We start from the raw sequence: 23,278 nt of genomic DNA, 5'->3' as shown, positions 1-23,278 counted from the left end.
CAGTATCTTGCTCTCTCTCTTCTTCTGGCACCCCATAATTCTGATGTTGGTACACTTGAGGTTGTCCCAGAGGCTCCTTACACTATCTTCAAATTTTTGGATTCTTTTTTCTTTTTGCTTTTCCGGTTGAGTGTTTTTTGCTTCTTTGTATTTCAAATCTTTGACTTGATTCTTGTGATCCTCTAGTCTGCTGTTGGATCTCTGTATAATATTTTTTATTTCAGTCAGTGTATGCTTAATTTCTAGTTGGTCCTTTTTCATGTCCTCGAGGGTCTCACTAAATTTATCGGCCTTTTCTAGAAAATTCTTGAAAAACCTTATAAGCGTGGTTTTGAACTCTATATCCAGTCATTTGCTTTCCTCCATTTCTTTCATTTGTGACATGTTTCTTTGTCTCCGCATATTGGTTGCTTCCCTGAGTTGATAGAGTGGCTTTGTGTGCTAGGTGTCCTATAGGGCCCAGTGGCTCAGCCTCCCCAGTTACCTGAGGTGGACACTCTTGGTGCACCCCTTTGTGGGCTGTGTGCACAGTCTTGTTGTAGTTAAGCCTTGATTGTTGTTGGTATCACTGGGAGGAATTGACCTCCAGGCCAATTGGCTGTGAGGATCAGCTGTGTCTACGCTGGGAGAACTTCTGTGCTGGAGACACCCTTATGAGACAAGACCTGCAAAAGCCTCTGTGCTCAGCTTGGATGGGACGGACTCTCAGGACGGAGCAGACATCATTGTTTTCCCGTCAGCCCTGTCCTAAGAGGCCCCTGTGTCTCAGTGTCCCGCGGTAATCGCTGCAAGCACCTCTGAGAGAAAGCCACCTTCGAGTTCCACCCGTTGCCAGACAGTCCAGTTTCTCCCCGAATGAGTCTGGGTCCCCAGAGTCTTGCCCAGAACTGGAGTTCAGTGCAGTCGGGAGCTTTTGTCTCCCTCCCACTTGAGAAAGCCAGCCGCATACTCAGTTGCCAGCCTTCTCCGCACACGCGCTTCGGTACCTCAGCCTTCCGCAGTTCCTCTGAGTCTCAGTGTGCTTTTCTCTTTCCTGACAATCCAGTTTCACCCCGTATGAGTCTGGATCCCCAGAGTCTCACCCAGAACTGGAGTTCAGTGCAGTCGGGAGCTTTTTTTCTCCCTCCCTCTTGAGAAAGCCAACTGCGCACTCAGTTGCCAGTCCTCTCCGCGCGTGCGTCTCAGTACCTCTGCCTCCTGCAGCTCCTCTGAGTCTCAGTGTGCTTTTCTCTTTCCTTCTAGTTGTAGAATTTCCATTCAGCCAACCTTCCTGTGGTTCTGGATGATGTCCGTTTTGTCTTTTAGTTGTAGTTTTGAAATTGTTGTGCGAGGCAGCAGTTTAGGTGTTTACCTATGCTGCCATCTTGGTTTCTCCCCTGTTTTTTGGGGGGTTTTTAGTGATTTTTAGAGAGAGAAGAAAGGGGAGAGAGAGAGAGAGAGAGAGAGAGAGAGAGAGAAACATCAATGTCAGAGAGAAACATCTATGTGAGAAACATTGATTGGCTGCATCCTGCATGCTCCCTACTAAGGGATCCAGCCCAAAACCCAGGCATGTATCCTGACCAGGAATCAAACCAATGACCTTTTGGTGCATGGGACAACACTCAACCAATCGGTCAGGACAACTATTATACTCTTTTAAAAAGACAATAACAGCTGAAACCGGTTTGGCTCAGTGGATAGAGCGTCGGCCTGCGGACTGAAGGGTCCCGGGTTTGATTCCGGTCAAGGGCATGTACCATGGTTGCGGGCACATTTCCAGTAGGGGGTGTGCAGGAGGCAGCTGATCGATGTTTCTCTCTCATCGATGTTTCTAGCTCTCTATTCCCTCTCCCTTCCTCTCTTTAAAAAATATCAATAAAATATATATATATATAAAAAAGACAATTACAAGTGTTGGCAAGAATGTGGAAAAATAGGATTCCTCATACATTGCTGAGGGGAATCAAAAATGGTTCAGTGGCTGTGGAAAACAATTTGACAATTTCTTAAAAAGTTAAGCCTACAGTTATTATATGACCAAGCTGACCAAGCAATTCTTCTCCTAGGTATATATCTTAGAGAAATAAAAATATATAACCGCATACAATCTTGTACTCCTAGGTATATATCTTAGAGAAATAAAAATATATAACCGCATACAATCTTCGTAACAGCATTGTCCAAAATAGCCCCAAAGTGGAAACAATCCAAATGTCCAATACTGATCAACTGATGAATGGATAAAAAATATGGTAAATACATAAAAACAGAGTATTGTTTTGCTATAGAAAGGAATGAAGTTCTGCTACATGCTACAACATGGATGAACCTCAAAAACATTATGCTAAGTGAAAGAAGCTATGCACAAGAGGTCATGTATTGTATGATCCCATTTATATGAAATATCCAGACTAGGCAAATCCATAGAGATAAAAAGTAGATTGGTGGTTGTCAGAGGTTAAAAGGAGAAAAGAATAGAAAATAACCATTAATGGCTATGGGATTTTATTTTGGGGTAACAAAAATATTCTGGAGTTAGTGGTGATGGTTGTATAATCTTGTGACTATAATAATAATCACTAATTTACACATTTTAAAGTTGTTTAGCATATTTTATCACATTTTAATTATAGCTCAAAAATTATTGCTAAGCTTTCAGCCTATTATGTAACATTATATTTAATAAACTTTTCAAAATAAGAAAAAATTATTTGTGGGAATGATAAATTTATAAATTATTTGCAGATGTTATTATATACTTGGAAAATATAGGAGAAAAACACAAAATTTTATAGATCTCAAGAGAATCAGGTAGATTGGTATGAAGTTGATACTGAGAAATTATTCATTTCATACATACAAACATCAAGGACTTGAAAAATTCTATTTACAATAGAAATAAGAAAGAAAATTTTCTGGGAATAATCTAGCAAGAAATGTAAAAATCTAAATAAATAAAACTTAACTCACTACTAAGGGAAACAAAAGAATTTGAACAAATGGAAAGGCAAAATTTATGATAAGCTAACTTAACATCATAAAATTCTTTCTAGTCCTTAGAACCTCCCCAATTCTAAGGATCTTCTAAAGTTTGTACAGAAAAAATTAAAAATCAGAACATGTCTGATAAAGAAATGACAGAGAATTAGTTGAACCAGAGAGTAAAGTTTGTTTTATGTTATTTTTTTCTTTCCTTTTTTAAAAATTAAATGTATTTGGGTGACATCCTATATAATAAAAGCCTAATATGCTAAGTGTCTGGTCAGCAGCCGTTCAACCAATCAAAGCATAATATGCTAATGATATGCTAAGGCCCCTCAACCAGTTGCTATGACGTGCACTGACCACCAGGGAGCAGACAGCCCCTAGGGGGAGCGGGCCTAAGCTGTCAGTCGGACGTCTCCAAGGGCTCCCGGACTGCAAGAGGGCACAGGCCAGGCTGAGGGACCCCCCCCACAAGTGCATGAATTTTGTGCAGTGGGCCTCTAGTTGTTAATAGGATTATATCCACTGAGTGGCCAGATTATTATGATCTCTGAATGCATAATAATCTGGCCACTCAATATATATATATTAGAGGCCCGGTGCACGAATTCGTGGATGGGTGGGGTCCGGCCAGCCTGGCCAGGGGGAGGGGACATGAGCGGTTGGCTGGCCTGCCTGCTGGTCGAATTCCTGGTCGAGGGGACAATTTGCATATTAGCCTTTTATTATATAGAATATACACTGAGTGGCCAGATTATTATACGTTCAGAGATCATAACAATCTGGCCACTCAGTGTAGGTTTCAAGTGTACAATTCTATGATACATCATCTGTATATTGCATTGTTTGTTTACCACCCAAAATCAAATCTTCTTCCATTACCAGATATTAGACGCCCCTTTACCCTTTACTAAATTCCACCTTCCTTCCCTCTGGTAATCACCATACTGTTGTCTATCTCTGAGTCTTTGTTTGCTTGTTTTTCTGGTTTGTTCATCTGTTGCTTTCAGTTTTATATCCCTCATGAGTGAAATCATATGGTTCTTGACTTTTTCTGTCTGACTTGTTTCACTTAGCCTGATATTCTCAACCTCCATCTGTGTTGTTGCAAATGTCAGTATTTCATCTTTTCTTATGGCTGAGTTGTATATGTGTACCACATCTTCTTTATCCAATCACCTATTGAGGAATATTTTGGTTGTTTCCATGTCTTGGCCACCATGAATAATGCTGCAATGAACATAAGGGTGCATATGTCTTTGCAAATAAATCTTTTCAAATTTTTCAGGTAGGTATCCAGAAGAGGGGTTGCTGAATCATGTGGTAACTATATTCTTAAATTTTTTAGTAACTTCCATACTGTTTTCTATAGGGGCTGTACTGATTTACATTCCCACCAGCAGTGAATGAGGGTTCCTTTTCTCCACAGCCTTTCCAACACTTTATTACTTGTCTTCTTGATGATAGCCATTCTACCAGGTGTGAAGTGGTATCTCATTGTAGTTTTGTTATTATTATTATTATTACTATTATTATTACTAGAGGCCCAGTGCACAAAATTTGTTCACTCGGGGGGGGGGGGGGGGGCGGGTCCCTCAGCCTGGCCTGCGCACTCTCGCAGTCTGGGACCCCTCGGGGGATGTGGACATCCCTCTCGCAGTCCGGGGCTCTCATAGTCCGGGACCCCTCCCTCCTTACCACCCATCTCACCAGCCATGAGCCCAGCTTCTGGCTGAGCGGCACTCCCCCTGTGGAAGTGCACTGACCACCAGGGGACAGCTCCTGCATTGAATGTCAGCCACCTGGTGGTCAGTGCTCATCATAGCAACCAGTTGTTCTGCTGTTTGGTTGATTTGCATATTAGGGTTTTATTATATAAGATTATTTTGGTTAATCCTCACCCGAGGATTTTTAAGAGACAGTGGAAAGGCGGGGGAGAAATAGAAAGAGAGAAATATCAATTGGCTGCCTCCTGCACACGCCCTGACAGGGGCTGGGGATCGAGCCCCACAACCAAGGTATGTACCCTTGACTGGAATCTAACCTGGGACCCTTCAGTTCATGGGCCAACACTCTATTCACTGAGCCAAATTGGCTAGGGCTCATTGTAGTTTTGATTTGCATTTTTCTAATAGCTAGTGAAGTTGAGCATCATTTCATATACACTGAGTGGCCAGATTAGTATGATCTCGGAATGCATAATAATCTGGCCACTCAGTATATCTATATTAGAGGCCTGGTGCATGAATTCATGCATGGCTGGGGTCCAGCTGGCCTGGCCAGGGGGAGGGGACATGGGTGGTTGGCCGGCCTGCCTGCTGGTCGAACTCCTGGTCGAGGGGACAATTTGCATATTAGCCTTTTATTATATAGGATATACCAGCCGTGGGCAAACTACGGCCCGCGGGCCGGATCCGGCCCGTTTGGCTGTTCTATCCGGCCCACAGAGCCGAAAGAGCGGAGGGTTCTCTTGCTCTCCCCTCCACTCCTTTACTTTGAATTTATATTAGTTCACACAAACACTCCAACCATGCTTTTGTTCCGGCCCTCCGGTCCAGTTTAAGAACCCATTGTGGCCCTCGAGTCAAAAAGTTTGCCCACCCCTGGGATATACACTGAGTGGCCAGATTATTATGCGTTCAGAGATCATAATAATCTGGCCACTCAGTGTATCTGTTGGCCATTTGTATGTCTCCTTGGGGAAAGTCTTCTTCCCCATTTTTATTGTGTGTTTTTTTAAACTATATTTTATTGATTTTTTACAGAGAGGAAGGGAGAGGGATAGAGAGTTAGAAACATCGATGAGAGAGAAACACACCGATCAGCTGCCTCCTGCACACCTCCCACTGGGGATGTGCCCGCAACCAAGGTACATGCCCCTGACCGGAATCGAACCTGGGACCTTTCAGTCCACAGGCCGACGCTCTATCCACTGAGACAAACCGGTCAGGGCTCTTCCCATTTTTAAATTGGGTTATTCTTTGTTTGGTGTTGAGTTGTATGAGTTTGTTATATGATTTGGTTATTAACCCTTTGTCAGAGCTTTTGTTTGCAAATATCATCTCACATTTGGTTGGGTGTCTTTTTGTTTTGTTGTCAAGTTTCTTTTGCTGTGCAGAAGCTTTTTAGTTTGATATAGTACCATTCAATTATTTTTGCCTTAACTTTCCTTGGCTTTAGTGTCAAATTCATAAAAATATTCTCTATAAGGAGGGTCCATAAGTTTAGTACCTATGTTTTCTTCTATATAATTTATTGTTTCGGATCTTATATTTAGGTCTTTGATCCATTTGGAATTAATTTTTGTACATGAGAACAAACTGTAATCCAGTTTCATTCTTTTGCACATGACTTTCCAATTTTCCCAGCACTATTTAGTGAAGAGGCTTTCTTTTCTCCATTATATGTTTTTGACTCCTTTGTCAAAAATCATTTGCCCCTATTCATGTGATTTTATTTCTGGGCTCTCAATTCTGTTCCTTTGGTCTGTGTGCCTGTTTTTCTGCCAATATCATGCTGTTTTGATCAGTCTGTAGTATAATGTGAAGTCAGGTAAGTGTGATCCCTCCAGCTTTGTTCCCCCCCTAGGATTGCTTTGGCTATTTGGCATCTTTTGTGGTTCCATACAAATCTGGTGATTTTTTTGTTCTATTTCTTTAAAAAATGACATTGAGCCCTAGCTGGTTTGGCTCAGTGGATAGAGCGTCACCCTGTGAACTGAAAGGTCCTGGGTTCGATTCCGGTCAAGAGCACATGCCTGGGTTGTGGGCTTGATCCCCAGTGGGGGACATGCAGGAGGCAGCCGATTCATGATTCTCTCTCATCATAGATGTTTCCATCTCTCTATCCCTCTTCCTTCCTCTCTGAAATCAATAAAATAAAATAAATGACATTAAAATTTTTATGTGGATTGCATTAAATATGTATATTGCTTTGGGTAATATGGCCATTTTAACTAATTTGATTTTTCCAATCCATGATATGGACTATCTCTCCATTTCACTGTGTCTTTTTCAATGTCTTTCAATAATACTTGGTAGTTTTCAGTGTATAGGTCCTTACATCCTTTAAGTTTATTCCTAGGTACTTTATATTTTTGGTTGCAAGTGCAAAAGGAATTTTTTTCCATTTCTTTTTCTGAAATTTCATTGTTAGTATACAAGAAAGCAGTGGATTTTTATGCATTGATTTTGTATCCTGCAACTTCACTATATTTGGTTGTTGTTTCTAATAGTTTTTTGATGGAGTCTTTAGGATTTTCTATATACAGAATCATGTCATCTACTTCTTTCCTAATTTGAATTCCTTTTTATTTTTCTCTCTTGCCTGACTGCTCTGGCTAGGAGTTCCAGAACTATGTTGAATAAGAGTGGTGAGAGTGAGCAGCCTTGGCTTGTTCCTAATTTTAGAGAAAAAGCTTTCAGTTTTTCACCATTGAGTATGATAATAGCTGAGGGTTTCTAACAGATGGCCTGTATTATGTTAAAGTACTTTCCTTCTATCCCATGTTTTGAGTGTTTTCATTGTAAATGGATGTTGTACCTTATCAAATGCTTTTTCTGCAGCTAGGGTTGAAGAACACTGGACTAGCCAAACTATTGGGGAGTGGATGTAACTGTTCTTCTCTATAACTTAAGAAAGTTCTGTGTGTGTGTGTGTGTTTTCCTTTCAATAAAACTTTTAAAAATATTTTTTAGGGAGAAAACCAAGATGGCGGCATAGGTAAGCACCTTAACTGCTGCCTCGCACAACAATTTCAAAACTACAACTAAAAGACAGAACGGACACCATCCAGAACCACAGGAAAGCTGGCTGAGTGAAAATTCTACAACTAGAAGGAAAGAGAAAAGGTCACAGAGAATTGGAGGTACGGCAAAGGGTCTTTGTGCGCGCAGAGAGGAAGGGCGGCTGAGAGCCTGGCTGACTTTCTCTGGCGGAAGGGGGAAGGAAGCCCCCGACCGCACTGAACCCCAGTTCTGACTGCACTGAACCCCAGTCCCAGGCGAAACCCCGTGGACACAGGCTCATACAGGGGGAGTCTGGACTGTCAGGTAGAGAGAAAGGCACCCGGAGACTCGGAGACCCAGGGGAGACCCAGGGGAGCCCCGGCAGGCAGGGGTCTGGAGGCGGCACGCCAGTGCGCACAAAGGCTGCGGAGGTTGCCACAGGCTTTCCCTAGTGGAAGGGAGTCAGAAGCTCCTGACTGCACTGAGCTCCAGTTCTGACTGCACTGAACCCCAGTTCCAGGCGAGCCCCTGGGGACCCACGCTCTTACAGGGGGAATCTGGACTCTCGGGCGGAGACTCGGGAGCCGGGGAAGGCAGAGGTCTGCAGGCGCGTGCACGCAAGGGCAAGGCTGACTGGAAGCCAAGACTGTCTGCTCCGCCCTGAGACTCCACCCCATCCAAGCTGAGCACAGAGGCTATTGCACTTTGGCAAGTCTAATCTTATAAGGCTGTCTCCAGCACCAAACTTCTTCCAGCATAGACACAGCGGATCTTTACAGCCAACTGGCCTGGAGATCAATTTTTCCCAGTGTTACCAACAACAATCAAGACTTAACTACAACAAGGGTGTACACACAGTCCACAAAAGGGTGCACCAAGAGTGTCCACCTCAGGTTAACTGGGGAGGCCGACCCACTGGGCCATATAGGACACCTAGCACACAAATCTATCCTACCAACTCAGGGAATCAGTGAAAATGCGGCATCAAAGAAACAGATCACAAACGAAAGAAATGGAGGAAAACAAACGACTGGATATAGAATTCAAAACCACAGTTATAAGGCTTTACAAGAATATCCTAGAAAAGGCTGATAAATATAACGAGACCCTCGAAGATATGAAAAAGGACCAACTAGAAATTAAACATACACTGACTGAAATAAAAAATATTATACAGAGACCCAACAACAGACTAGAGGATCACAAGAATCAAGTCAAAGAAGTGAAATACAAAGAAGCAAAAAACACTCAACCGAAAAAGCAAAAAGAAAAAAGAATCCAAAAAGTTGAAGATAGTGTAAGAAGCCTCTGGGACAACTTCAAGCGTATCAACATCAGAATTATGGGGGTGCCAGAAGAAGAGAGAGAGCAAGATACTGAAAACCTATTTGAAGAAATAATGACTGAAAACTTCCCCCACCTGGTGAAAGAAATAGACTTACAAGTCCAGGAAGCACACAGAACCCCAAACAAAAGGAATCCAAAGAGGACCACACCAAGACACATCATAATTAAAATGCCAAGAGCAAAAAACAAAGAGAGAATATTAAAAGCAGCAAGAGAAAAACAGTTAGTTACCTACAAGGGAGCACCCATACGATTGTCAGCTGATTTCTCAACAGAAACTATGCAGGCCAGACGGGAGTGGCAAGAAATATTCAAAGTGATGAACAGCAAGAACCTACAACCAAGATTACTCTACCCAGCAAAGCTATCATTCAGAATTGAAGGGCAGATAAAGAGCTTCACAGATAAGAAAAAGCTAAAGGAGTTCATCACCACCAAACCAGTATTATATGAAATGCTGAAAGGTATTCTTAAAGAAGAGGAAGAAGAAAAAAGTAAAGAGAAAAATTATGAACAACAAATACATATCTACCAACAAGTGAACCTAAAAATCAAGTGAATTAAAAACCTGATGAACAGAATAAACTGGTGAATATAATAGAATCAGGGGCATAGACAGGGAGTGGACTGATAATTCTCAGGGGGAAAGGGGTATGGGGGTGTTCAGGAAGAGACTGGACAAAAATCATACACCTATGGATGAGGACAGTGCGGGGGAGGTAAGGGCAGAAGGTGGGGTGGGAACCAGGTGGAGGGGTGCCATGGGGGGGAAAAGGAGAAACAATTGTAATAATCTGAATAAAGATTTATTTTTTTAAAAAATATTTTTTAAATTGATTTCAGAGAGGAAGGGAAAGGGAGAAAGAGATAGAAGCATCAATGATGAGAGTGAATCATCCATCGGCTGCCTCCTGCACCCCCCTAGTGGGAATTGAACCTGCAACCTGGATATCTGCCCTGTTGGGAATCAAACTGGTGACCTCTTGGTTCCTGGGTCGACGCTCAATGCTGAGCCACGCCGGCTGGACTCAATGATACTTTTTTATTTTGAGATAATTGTAGAGTCACATGTAGTTATAAGAAATAATACAGAAATCCCATATAGCCTGAACCTAGTTTTCCGCAGTGGTAACATCTTGCAAAACTTTAGTACAACATTGCAACCAGGATATTGGCATTGGTGCAGTCAAATACAGACTATTCCATCCCCACAAGGATCCTTCACATTGCCCTTTAGTAGGCACGCCCACCCCCCCCCCACCCCCCCCCCCGCCTTCCCTCTCTGGGAAGGTTCATTTTAACTATACTCCGCTCTTCTCATAAGTAGCAGATTTCCTCTGCTGCGTTTTCTTCCTATTAATACAAAGCAAATAAAGACACCTGTTTTCAATTTTTTCTAGCAGTGAAACTGTCTTAGGCACCTAAAGCCTTTTGCCTTTGGCTAAGGTTAACACTGTTGTTTGAGCAGATTACCTAGAGTCATAAAACAGTTCTTTTGGGGAAGGGGGTGGGTAGAACAATAAGTTTGTTCATAAGATATTCTTCAGCTGTTCTCTGCTTAGATTGTGAATGCCATAACCAATATAGTTTTCTTTTTTCCTTTGTTCAACACAAACCCATAAAATCTCTGGAGCAGCTTTTATTTTAAAGATGGTTATGGCCGAAACCGGTTTGGCTTAGTGGATAGAGCGTCGGCCTGCGGACTGAAGGGTCCCGGGTTCGATTCCGGTCAAGGGCACGTACCTTGGTTGCGGGCACATCCCCGGTGGGAGGTGTGCAGGAGGCAGCTGATCGATGTTTCTCTCTCATCGATGTTTCTGACTCTTTATTCCTCTCCCTTCCTCTCTGTAAAAAATCAATAAAATATATTAAAAAAAAAAAAAAAGATGGTTATGGCCATGAACTGTCTCTCTCCAGCTTAAGTTTTCAATAAACCACATAATTAGTGTGCTTCTGACTCTTTCAGAAGCTAAAACACAATTGGAACTTTACTCGTTCTTTGATGACCCTTCATGACATACCTCAGCTTCCCAGGGCATGTCCCTCCCTTGGTTTGCATCATAGAATTTCTGACATCATCTCAGAAGATTCTCAGGAATGTCCTTACCTCAGATCTTACCACCTGGTTCTCCTGGCCTCACTCTCTTCCCTAGTTAGGAGGCCTCTATCATCCATCATTATTTCCAGTATTCTCAGCTCTCTCCCATCTTTACTCTTCTGTTTTATTTGTACTATTACCCCCATCCCCACCTCCCATGGTTGAAACATGAGTTTCTTCTTGTAGTCCCTGGCCAGTTTTAAACCTGAGAACAGCAGTAACACTGCTGACTGGTCTCTGGGCAGTCCCTGACTAGATGAGCTGAAGTATAGAGGAGGTTTCATCAGTCCTAGAATGCAGGCTCTGGAGAGGCAGCATGTGGGAAGTTCTGAATGCGCAGCCTCAGTACCAGAGATGTCACTGGCAAAAGTAACGTTCATGGCCCTGACCAGTGTGCTCAGTGGTTAGGGTGTCAGCTTGTTCACCAAAGGGTCTCCGTTTGGTTCCCAGTCAGGGGCATGTACCTGGGTTGCAGGTTTGATTCCCCCACCCCAGTCAGGGCATGTGCAGGAGGCAGCCAATCGATGTGTCTCTCTCCCATTGATATTTCTCTCTCTCTCTCCCCTTCCACTCTCTCTCTAAAAAAAAAAAAAAATCAATGGAAAAAGTACACTCTGGTGAGGTTGACCAGACCTCTGGTTTTGCTCTTGAGGAAGGGCACATACCAACATGGAAATGTTAAAACTTTCTGATCTTCTATGTATAGAAACAGCAGACTGCTGCCTGGGGGCCCGTGATGGGGCATTGCAATGCTTCTGAACATGATGAACTCTTGCTCACAGCACATCTACAGGGTAGAAACATGGGGCAGCAGGAATCGCTGTGGTAGTAGCAGCTGCAGGATGTGGACCAGTGTCTATGCTAACAGCGTACTGTGGGGCATGACTCCTAGACCTTGGTCTCAGGACAGTGGTTCAGGAGAGGTTTGGGTCTGAAACCTGAATGTTTCAGGGAGACGTTGCTCTTAGTAGAGCATTTTTGTCTAGAAGGACAGAATGTGGCAAGTCTTAGGGCAGCCGTCATGAAGTGTCTGAAGGTGGCAGTTAGGAGTTGATTATGAAGCAGCTGCATTATCATTCTCTGCATAAACCAATTTTATTTTATTTTTATTTTTGTAAATATATTTTATTGATATTTTACAGAGAGGAAGGGAGAGGGATAGAGAGCTAGAAACATCGATGAGAGAGAAACATTGATCAGCTACCTCCTGCACACCTCCCACTGGGGATGTGCCCGCAACCAAGGTACATGCCCTTGACCGGAATCGAACCCGGGACCCTTCAGTCCACAGGCTGACGCTCTATCCACTGAGCCAAACCGGTTTTGGCTGCATAAACCAATTTTAGGGGGAGCCTCCAGCTCTTCTTTATGTTAAACAAAAATCCTATATAATAAAAGGCTAATATGCAAATAGACTGAACAGCAGAACAACCAGAACAACCAAACAATCGGTCGCCGTGACGTGTGCTGACCACGAGGGGGCGTGCGCAGACCATGGCAGGTGTTGGCCACTGAGGGATGGTGGAGTAGGTGAGCGGGGGTGCCAGACCAAGGCGGGGCACTGGTCGCTGTCATCGGGGTGAGCCTCTGAAAATTCTTTGCTCCCACGCACTGCAGTCCCACCCGGTGCTTGCACGTGCTGTCAACACTGGCCCTGCTCGCACCCGCTTCTGGTGCCCGGTGCTGGTCCCAATCGCTCAGCACCATCACCTCTGAGGGCTTCTCCACCTCCCCCTGCTCCTGAGGGGTGATCAGGGCAGCAGCTGCCGCTCACACCCGCTTCAGGCACCGGCCCCAATTGCTTCGCACCTTCAGCGGGTAAGAGCGGGCCTTGCACCATCAGCATGTGGGAGTGGTGGAGGTGGGAGTGGGGCTGCCGGCAGACAGGTGACCAGGGGTCGTGGTGGGAGGGGCCGGATGGGGGCACAGAGAATGGGCTGAGACTCACCCCTGTGCCTACCGCAGTCTCACGGCCCACAGTTCCTTTCAAGGTGCATGAACGAATTCGTGCACTGGGCACCTAGTGATAAATAATGATTTGGTGGACATATTGGTGGCTTCTTCCTCTGGGGAGGGAGGGAAACTTTTGCTGTGTCCATATTCCATCATGCCTTTGCACTAAGAGTTGTACCAAATGGATGAAACTCTTTGGAGATAAGGTGGTTTTTTTAGAATCCTTTTTTTAAAAAGTTTCCTCTCCCAATTAGTTCTCAGAAGTAAATGATATCCTCAAATTGAGCCAACATGTCTATCAATTGAGAAACTGGTAGGGCTTTGACACTCTTTTTTTTTTTCCTCTTTTAAATATATTTTTATTGATTTCAGAGAGGAAGGGAGAGGGAGAGAAGGATAGAAACATCAATGATGAGAGAGAATCATTGATTGGCTGCTCCTGCATGCCCCCCTACTGGAGATCAAGCCCGCTACCCAGGCATGTGCCCTTGATCAGAATCAAACCAGGGACCGTTCAGTCTGCAGACTGACGCCCTATCCACTGAGCCAAACCAACTAGGGTGCTTTCACACTCTTAAGCAAGGAGTTGGTTCTACTGTGGAAGTCAAGAAAGAGAATTTGGGAATTTAGGTTTATGAGTTAGCAGCATACAGATGGTAGCTAATGCCACTAATATAGAAGAAATTATAAAGTGAAAGTTTTTAGAATAACAAAAGACAGGTGAGGGTTGAATTGTAAAGAATACCAATATTTATAGATCGGTAAAAGGAAGAATTTCAGCAATGGAGGCTGAGAAACAGTCATGAAGGGGTTAAGACAAAAGGCAGGGATGAATGGTATCACCCCGGCCAAGGGCAAAGAGGTGCATGGAGTGCTATAGAGACTGAGGGCGGAAAACACATTGGAATTTTCAACCACAAAGCTCTTGCCAATGTCACAGTGACCTGAGGATCACAGTTACATTGGCGACGTTGGGGTGCAGGTCAAACTGCTGTGGACCAAAGAAAGGAGAAGTGGGGAAGTGGAGGTGTGTGTGGCCTTCTTCAGGAGAGTGGCCCTGGAGATAAAGTGGTAACTCGGGCAGAGCCTATAGTGTAGGAAAAGTTGTCTTTTTTCTTTTTCCCCAAGAAGGTATAAAAGTGAAGTGTCTGAGTTAAACCAAGTTAGGAAAGAGCTAGTAAAGAGGAAGTAGTCAAAGCGTAGGAGCAAAAAGCTGCTTGATGGAAGTGGGAGAAGGGATAAAACTCTTTGGAGATAAGGTGTTTTCTTTAGAATACTTTTTTTTTTTTTTAAGTTTCCTCTCCCAATTAAAAGTTCTCAGAAGTAAATTATCCCCTCAAATTGAGCCAACACATCTATCAATTGAGAAATTGGTGGGGCTTTGACACTTTTTTTTTCTCTTTTAAATATATTTTTATTGATTTCAGAGAGGAAGGGAGAGGGAGAGAAAGATAGAAACATCAATGATGAGAGAGAATCATTGATTGGCTGCCTCCTGCATGCCCCGCTACTGGGGATCAAGCCCAAAACCCAGGTATGTGCCCTTGGCCGGAATAATATCTGGTTCCCTCTAAGGGAACTTTCTTCAAGCAGAACAATGTAACCCAGATGGGAAAATATAACCTATTGCCCCTTTTCCTGCAGTCTGGGCTAGCAAGATTTGTTACTTGTTTGCTCACATGTTACAGAGACCATAAATCGTAAAAGAATACACACCCCCAGTCAGGGCTGTCAGTGCTGGCACCAGACCAGGCCCTTAGGTATGGTCTCATGACCCCCATCCCCACACATGGAGCTTTTTGCAAAGCCCCCGAAAGGTCTGGAAGTCCCATCCATATTTTGAGTCCGCAGGCGTAATAAAGCTGTGTAACTCCATTTCTCTAAGCAATGCTTGGTTTTTCTCCGGTCTTCTATTACACACACACTTACGTCATCCCTTCCCAGGTTGTCCCTGGGATGGTCTGTGTGTCTGGTTGAATGTGGCAGAAGTGGTTGCTTTTGAGATGAGGATATCAAAGACACCATGGCTTTTATCTTGGTGGTTTGCTGGCTTCCTCCTCCCCCTCCCCCACCCCATCCTCCTCCTCACCCCCCACCCTATCATTCACTCTGGGGGAAGCCAACTGCCATTTCTTAAGCAACCCTGTGGAGAGGCACGAGTGGTGGGAAACCGAAATCGAGGCTTCTTGCTGACAACCAGGTGAGTGAGTCTGGAAGTAGATCCCCCAGCTCAGGGAGCCTTCAGATGACAGCAGCCCTGCTGGCATTTTGGCTGTAACCACATGAGCTACTCTGAGCCAGACACACTCAGCTAAGCTGCTCCCAGATTCCGCACCACCTGAAGTGATATGAGATAATAAATATTTATTGTTTAAACTGCTAAGTCTCAGCAATTATGCAGTGTAGGGAAGGAAAAAGTTTCCTCAGCCCTTTTAAGGTCCCTGACTGGATCTGAAAATGAAACTCACAGAGACAGATTAGCAGGAGAAAAGCATACAGATTTATTTCATACTAGTGACCCCTGGTGGAAGAAATTCATGTGGGGGGGGGGGGCGGGCGGGTGTCAATCTGGGACCCCTCGGACATCCTTCTCACAATCCAGGACCGCTGGCTCCTAACCGCTCACCTGCCTGCCTGCTTGATCACCCCTAACCACTCTGCCTGCTGGCCTGCTTGCCTCCAACTGCCCCCCACTGCAGGCCTGCTCACCCCCAAATGCCCCCCCTGCCGGCCTGCTCGCCCCCAACTGCCCCCCCCCCCCCGCCAGCCTGATCACCCCTAACTGCCTCGCCTCGGCCCTGCCACCAAGGCTTTGTCCAAAAGGTCATCTGGAAGGTCTCCTGGAAGGTCTCCTGGTCTAATTAGCATATTACCCTTTTATTAGTATAGGTAAGTTTTACATGACATGAGACCCAAAGAAACAGTTAAACCTGAGTATTTGATGATAAGTTTGGTGAAGAGTGGATAGTATTAGAGAAATGATAGGCTGAGGAATATGAGGTCATTGTAATCCGGGGACACTCAGCAAGAGCTGTTTGTTGAATTTCTCTTGGTGCCCCTTGTCTTTGGAGATAAAGATGCTGCCTGCCTCTGGGTGTAGAAAGGGCACCTCTGACGTGAGGGTTCTATGACCGGTTTCAAGAAGGACAGGGTCAGAGTGACCTTCTTGCTTTTGCTGTTTTTTCACATTCCTTTGGCTTAAAATATTTGATATGCCAAGGTGCCATATTTGGGGTTGCGTATTCTGAACCCTATCAATAGGTTGAGTAGTAAAAAAAAAATCTAAATTTCTACTTTCTTGATTCCCAATGTGCTAATTTTACTAAAACCATGGACATAAGATATCTTCATAGCTATAATGCTGATTTTTTAAAAAATGTTTTTATTGATTTTTAGAGAGAGAGGAAGAAGGGAGAGAGATAGAAACATTGATGAGAGGGAAATAGATTAACTGCCTCCTGCACACTGGGGATCAAGCCCAAAACCCAGGCACGTGCCCTGACCGGGAATCTAACCGTGACCTCCTGGTTCATAGTTGACACTCAATCACTGAGCCACACTGGCCAGACTATGATGCCGATTTTTAAAAATGATGTGCAGCCCTAGCTGGTTTGGCTCAGCGGATAGAGCATCAGCCTGTGAACTGAAGGGTCCCGGGTTTGATTCTGGTCAAGGGCACATGCCCGGGTTGCAAGCTCAGTCCTCAGTAGGGGGTGTGCAGGAGGCAGCTGATCAATGATTCTCTCTCATCATTGATGTTTCCACCTCTCTCCCTCTCCTTCCTTCTCTGAAATCAATAAAAATATATATTTTAAAAAAATAAAAATGAAGATTATGTGCAGATTGTGTATTAGGCTGAAGTAATTAATATCTTTGCAGTGGGGTTAATATCTTTGTACAAGATAAAGAAGCAAAGCCCTATGCATCGATTGAGGCTGAGCCTATCGGCGGAAATAGATAAATGGTACGGTAAGGATTAGCTTTGGGCAGGAGGATGGACTCTGCTTCTTCTGAGAAGCTATTTTGTCTGGCCATTTTTACTAGTTCTTGTTCTTAAACATACTTTTTAAAGTGATTAGCAGAATGATAGATGAGCTATTTGCTAATATATCCCAGTTGTCCAGCAATAAGGCTTTTCTGGACAAAGCAGTGTGGGTGTTAGCATAAAAGAATGAACAAATACTCAAATAGTGAGAAGGTAATTATCTGGGCAGAGGGAAAATAATGATGCATTTAAAAAACCCATGAATGCATGAAGAGCAATCTGAGAATGTATAAATCAAAATTGTGTTCAAAGCAAAAATCATGCTTGCATGACGAACGATAGAGTCTCGGTGAAGACAAATGAACACCCTGATCACAGAACTAGGAGAACTTCTTCCTGCCAGTGGATGTAACTGCCAAATGGGATCATATAAAAGAAGTATGAATGGAAAACTGATTTTGAGGTTATAACCAGGTAGAACTGAAGTTCTGCTTCAGGTTGTCCAAGAGAGTGGTACTCCCCTTTTAACCATGTATGATAAGCATGAGATTCATGCATAATAAAGTATTCTGCTGGTGGATGCCACTTATTGCAGTAATAACTTGTAAGTTTTTCAGTCATTTCCATTATTTATCTCAGACCTTTACTCTTATATTCATTTTAGGAGAACATATGTGCAAACCTTTGTACAAAGTTAAAAATGTCAAAATATGCTTTAAAGAAAGTTTTTTTTTTGTTTTTTTTGTTTTTTAACCAAAGAGTTTTTAATGACTTTCTATTCTCATTTGTTGTATTTTGGGTTTCACGAAGTTGGGGCAGCGGGACCACGGTGACAAGCTGGAGCTTGACCAGGTCATGGGTCTAGGCCGGTGGTCGGCAAACTCATTAGTCAACAGAGCGGCAAACCGCGGCTCACGAGCCTCAGTTTGCCGACCACTGGTCTAGGCAAAGGTGGCAAAATGAACAGGCCCTGCTGTCAGCACAGAGACGGGGCTAAACCTGTGGGCAAGGCCTGCCTTTCATGGTTTCCCATTCAAATTCTGTAGGAGAAATTGGAGTACTTGGAAGTGGAAGACTTTGATTTGAATCCTTGTTTTACTATTTAGTAGCTCTGTTATACTGAGCAAGAGACATTACCTCTGAGTCTCAATGTCTCCTTCACAAAATAGAGCTCAAAAGAATTCTGCCATTATTACATGCTGGTGTTTTCTTAAAGGTTGATTGAGACTCACATCAAATGTATGTGGAAGCCATTTTTAAAAATTCTTTATTGTTTAAAGTATTACATATAGTATTATATATGTCTCCTTTTTCCCCATTGACATCTCCCTGACCACCTCCAACCCTCACCCCTTAACCCCTTCACCCCTCCCCCGCTAGTGTCTGTGTCCATTGGTTATGCTTATATGCATGCATACAAGTTATATGGAAGCCATTTTTTAAACTTTAAGTTTAAAAGTACTCTAAATATATTATTTTATTGTTGATGCTATTATCATTCCTTCTTACCTTGAATCTTTATGTTCTTGGCAAAAGCTCAGAGAGTCTTTAAAGCTTTTTTATTTTTATTTTTACCAGAGGATAGGCTTTTATTAATTTTGAGAGAGAGAGAGAAAAGGAGAGACAGAAACGTTGATGTGAGAAACATCGATTGGGAGACCTGTACATGTCCCAACCTGGGATCAAACTGCAACCTAGGTATGTACCTGACCAGGAATCAAACCCACAACCTTTTGGTGCATGAGACAATGCTCCAACCAACTGAGCCACCTGGCCAGGGCTAGGCTTTAAATCTTTTTCCAAGCTGCTTTCACTTTATTCTTCTATTTATACACTAGAGGCCTGGTGCATGAATTCGTGCATGGGTGGGGTCTGGCTAGCCCAACCAATTGTGGTAGGGGTGCCAATCGTGGGCAGGGCAGGGGGAGGGGCCACAGGCAGTTGGCTGGCCAGCCCTGACCCCTGGTCAAACTCTTGGTTGAACTCCCCGTGGAGGGGACAATTTGCATATTAACCTTTTATTATATAAGATTCTCCTGCTCCCAGATTTGGAAGCAGACCATGCCGTAAGCTTGGCAGTCCTGCTCAGATCCTTTACCAGATTCTGTTTCCCTTTCCCAATCCCCCACCCACCCCAACTCAGGCTCCCTGTCCGGTTGTTCTGGGGGTAAGAGAACAGAGCAGAGCGAGAAGACTGAGTTGAGACTCCCCACCCCTGCACCCAGCTATGAGAGAGCAGGCCTGGAGAGAAAGGACGGAGGTTCCAGTGAGGGACAAGGGCCTCTTTCCAAGGCACAGAGGTGTGGCCACTGGTTTGTTCAGATTTGGGCAGTGTGCTAGCCTGGAGCTGGGGGGTGCAGTGCCTCCAACTGACTGAGGAGGAAAGGGATATGAGGGCGCTGCCAGGAGTGCACAGTCAGTCATCACCGAGGCCAGCAGCTCCTGCCATGCTGAAGAGTGCCCGGGGCTTTGCGGGATGCGGAGTAGGTTCTGTACTGCCAGGGCCATGCTGTCACCCTTCTGGAACACCATGCCACAAGGCCTTCCCCAAACATCACGGCACACAGCACTCAGCCTAGGGCCGGCAGGGCCCGAGCCTGGCGGGAGCCCTCCACATGGACGCGTGCCTGATTCATGGGACACAAGTCCATTAACACCCGCTGCCCCTCATCTCCAAGCAGGGTATTGGTGGGGGTCCCTGTGGGCATAACCCTGGGCATGACTGGCTTCAAGGCCTCTGCAGACACCCAACTGCAGCTGAAGGGTTTGATCTTCAATCAGGAAGTTGCCTTTGTCTCTCAGCCTTCCTATCTCACTCCACAGCGTACCCTCTTGGTTGCAGACTCCATCCCAGGCCTTGGTCAGGGGGGTGCAGGAGGCAACCAATCGATGTGTCTCTCTCACGTCAATGTTTCTCTCTGCGTCTCTAGAATTTCCGTTAATTTGGATTTTTCTCAATGTTTCCTCGTGTTTAGATTCCATCTTTTTAGGCAGGAAAATACATACCGTGGAGGACAGGAAGGGACTAGACCTCGGGGTCTAGAGTCAGAGTAGAAAAATTTAAAACAACCACTTGGAAAGGTCACCCCCCGCAGGCACTATAGAACTCCCCGTTCCATAAATAAAAGAAATAGTTTCTGCCTGACCACCACTCCCCTACCTGCCAGAGGCATTACAGAGCTGTCTCTGTAACAAACAACCCATATAGGGAAAGGTCCGGTGTAGAACTTCCTCACTGCGCGAGCGAACCATATTAGGAAAAGTCCAGGACAAAGGGGTCCCACATTCGCGGGTCATTCAAAGGGGCCAATCAGGGAATGCCAGGCCAACGGTTATAGAGGGAAGGGGTATAAAGGAAGGGACTGCCCCTTTCAACGGCGCTCTCCCCACGGCACTTGCCTGCTGCTGCGTCAGCTACGGCGGGGCCCAGATTCGAATCTGCAATAAACTTTTCCCTGTTTGATCCAATTGGTCTCGGTGGTCTATCTCCGGGGGACGCGCTCCGTTACACATACATGATATTGTATAAATATTGGAAACTCAAGGTTGGTTGAATCATAAAAAGAATAATTTGCTAATTTCTTAAAGGAAGATTATGTCGAGTCAGAAACTATGGTGGATCTGAAATGTTACCCTACTTGCACGGAGATAGGTAGGTAGGTAGGTAGGTTGCAAAAACATCAGGTCTACATGAGTGGTCAGAGCTTTCATTACTCACAGCAGAGACACCAGGCAGTTACATTGCTGCATTGTCCATCAGGGGGGCAAGCCTACATGTAAGGGGGATCGCACTGTAGGAGAGGGACCCTAAAATGTGGACCTGAAGTTTATTTAGGGGGGGATAACCATTCCTCTTTCTCTGGAAGGAGGAAGAAAAGTCTTTGCCCGTAAAGTACCCTAGTCTTCCTTAGGAGCAGAAGGCAAAGAAGCTTGGAGTCTTCCCTTTTGGAAGCTAAATTACTGGTATTTTTTTTAATCTAAATGATATCAATTGTCTCTAGAAGATAAAAACAGCCTCTTTGGATTACAGCCAGGGCTTTCTCCTCTTTTGATGTGTAAACACAAAGGGAGCTAGTCCTCTCAGCCCTCTGGGCTCTGCCTGGGGAGGAGGAAAGCAGCCCCCTGCTCTGGAATGTCAGGCAATGATTCCAGGTAAGATAGAGAAGTTTTATTGCCCTGTGTCAGTGCTAGTAAATGGCTCCATCGGAGCAGGTGCTCCTGGGGGGCATACAAGGAAACTTCCTCATTTTCCCAGCCGATCAATGCCCATGCCGCAGGAGGCTGGGGCTCTGCAGGAACACGGAAATACAGGGAACATTGGACAGTGCACACTTTCAGAATGGGTGAAATTTTTTTTTTTAATATATTTTATAGATTTTTTACAGAGAGGAAGGAAGAGGGATAGAGAGTCAGAAACATCGATGAGAGAGAAACATCGATCAGCTGCCTCCTGCACACCCCCTACTGGGTATGTGCCCGCAACCAAGTTACGTGCCCTTGTCCGGAATCGAACCTGGGACCTTTCAGTCCGCAGGCTGACGCTCTATCCAGTGAGCCAAACCGGTTTTGGCAAGAATGGGTGAAATTTGTTGTTGGTGACATGTGGGCATCCTGGCTGTACTCGTCCCTTCCAGGTACTGCATCTTTTCTTTGACCTGTGGTGCTCTTGTGGCACTGTTCCCTGTCACTTTAATTTTGGAGTATGGGCCTCTTCCCCAAATACTCCAGGTACATTCCTTTGTTCCCATATCTTCACATTTAAAAGACACATTTAGGATAGCGACTCTTAGCTAGTTGCTAGAAGGAAAGCAAACTAACTCAAAATAGCCATTAATGAATTATGTGCTCTTGATATTGCGGGAGATTTTTTTTTTCCCCCAAGAGTAACAATGCTTATCACATGGAGGTGGAGGAATTGAAAAAATGAAATAGGATCAATTTTGTGAAAGTACATTCATCATTTGTCAATTACCATATACATGAATGTCAGCTTGTAAAATAATTATTACTAATACTACCACACTGAGGCCTGGGTTCACAAAGACTCTATTTTAATTCATGACCTGTGTTGACTTTCCCCGTTCCAGTGCACAGGATTCCATTTTCCTGCTTCCTGTCTCATGGCCACAGGCGGCTGCGGCTGCACCTACACACTCCTGTTCCCATATACTCCTGGCAGAAAGAAGGATGTGAAGTGAAGGGGGAAGAGGGCAAAGTAAATGTTGTCTTTTTATTCAGAAAGGGGCACTATCCTCAGAAACTTTTAGCTTCGTCTTATTACACTAAATGTGTCACATGACCAGCAAGATGCCAGGGAGGATGGGAAAGAATTTTTTTTAATTGAGGAAACAGTTACTTCACATCAACTCAGGGCTCTATTAGGAAGAAGGATTGGGCAGGGGTTGGGTGGATATTGTGTGATTGGCAACAAGCAACGTTAGGCCCATACGGCAACTTTACTTCCAGGAGTTTATCCTACAGAACATGTTGGCGCCCTCACCTAGACCCCTGGGGATCCCACCATTTTGGCATGCTCATGCCCCCAGCAGTTGTGGGTGCTGCTGGGAATGGCTCCCACCTCTGACCCCAGAGGATTTCCCTTGGGTGATTAGAGCCACCTGAACTAGAAGTGCCTGGAATTATGTGCTGATCCCCCATACCCACCTCTTCCTTCCCTTCCTTCCCACCAGAGATTAGTCCATAGCCAGTGGCTATCCAGGGATGGGTGTAGGTTGGGGGCGTGTAACCAATGTTCAGGTCCCCAGCCTAAGGGCAGATGGATTCTGCCTGCTGTTTATGCTTCAGAGATCCTGCAGGAGCAGACTGAATCCAGACTTCATCTGAAACTATGCTCTTGCTTTACTTCTTCCCCTTCCCTGCCCTGCTTCCCTCACTCCCTAGGCTTCTCCCAACAGTGTTCTCCTAATAAATCACGTGCACAAGACTCTCCACCAGAATCTGCTTCTGGGGAGACAGACCTAAGACACACAGTTGTGAGATGGCACAGGGTTATTCATTGCTTCAAGATGTGTAATAGTGATGACCGGAACTTTGAGCCGAGGTGTTTTTCCCGGGGTCATGTCTCGTGACACCAAAGAATGAGCTCTTCAAACCAGAAGATTTAAGCAAAAGTGTGGAAAGTTTATTACAAGCAGATTCAGACTCCCCAGCGGGGAGGGGGGTCCAAAGAATGGGTTGCCA

Source organism: Plecotus auritus, assembly GCF_963455305.1.
Source record: "Plecotus auritus genome assembly, chromosome: 3".
NCBI classification, from domain to species: domain Eukaryota; kingdom Metazoa; phylum Chordata; class Mammalia; order Chiroptera; family Vespertilionidae; genus Plecotus; species Plecotus auritus.
Note: the sequence above shows the minus strand (reverse complement) of the source record.